This window comes from Poecilia latipinna, unplaced genomic scaffold (assembly GCF_001443285.1).
Source record: "Poecilia latipinna isolate Pla-1442-1.1 unplaced genomic scaffold, P_latipinna-1.0 Scaffold3602, whole genome shotgun sequence".
Lineage (NCBI taxonomy): Eukaryota > Metazoa > Chordata > Actinopteri > Cyprinodontiformes > Poeciliidae > Poecilia > Poecilia latipinna.
Window position 1 is genome coordinate 23,188 of NW_015116218.1, and position 1,040 is coordinate 24,227.

Genomic DNA, 1,040 nt, shown 5'->3' on the forward strand with positions numbered 1-1,040 from the left:
TGAAATGCCTTGCTGCTGAAATGTGCTATACAAATAAAATTTGATTGATTGATGTGTGTGTGTGTGTGTGTGTGTGCGTGTGTGTGTGTGTGTGTGTGTGTGTGTGTGTGTGTGTGTATTTAGGAATAAAAACAACAAACTCACATTATTATCTGCTTTCTATAGGTTGGAGTGAACAATGGACAGTGAACCTGGCAAAGTCATGGAGGTGCCGGCCCTTGGTCGACCTTTTAGCCCTGGGATGTTGTACGACTGCCGCACTGACTCACTTGTTCCTGGTAAGAATGAGACATCCTCAAAGATCTGATTAAAACCAGTAGCACACAGAGGCAAATTGTGTGTTTGAATGTTGTGAAGCAACAAATTTGTACTGTGTGTGTGTGTGTGTGTGTGTGTGAATGATTATTTGTCCTGTGATGGTGCACCTATCCAGGGTATACCCTAATATAACTGGTGAAAATAGGACAGTACATGGACAATTAGACACTTTTCATAATAGATTTTCCATATTTTCTTATTTACTCCCAGAAATGGTATATAATATATGTACATCAATAGCACATGGAACCTGTTAAGGAAGAATATTCTATCTAAAATAGGTTAACTTTGGAAAAAGTTTGGCTCTCTCTTCCTCTGGATCCCAGGTCCTCTCGGCGGGGCACGTGTGGCCACAAGGAAAACAACAATGCGTGTTGACGTCACAGAATTACAGAGTTTAATCCAATGCATAAACTAACACCAGAAACTGCAGAACAACGGAGACATACATTCATTTACCTGACATAAAGAAGGAAAGAAAGAAAGAAAAGCAAAGACGTGCAAAGACATCTTTGGAGAATTGCAAGAGCAAATCTGATTTGTTACTTTTGTGTAGAAAGTTTTATAGTAAAAGGCGTATTCTCATCTTTAATTTATTCAAATAAGGCGTATCTTTGCTCATCCAACCAGGAGCTATCTCTGACCCTCTTTCTAAAGTCAGAAACTCCTGCTGTGTTTACGGCTTTTCACAGATGAGTGTGAAAAGCTACAACTTCCACTGT

General features: G+C 39.5%; 1 long non-coding RNA gene across 1 annotated transcript in view; it reads left to right on the plus strand.

Annotated features, from left to right (window-relative positions):
- LOC106941311 (uncharacterized) overlaps positions 1 to 376 on the plus strand; it is a 22,394-nt gene extending 22,018 nt beyond the window's left edge. The window contains exon 6 of the long non-coding RNA XR_001423327.1: positions 166 to 376. This is a non-coding gene — a long non-coding RNA (uncharacterized LOC106941311). The remainder of the gene's footprint in view (positions 1 to 165) is intronic.
- Positions 377 to 1,040: the final 664 nt, after the last annotated feature.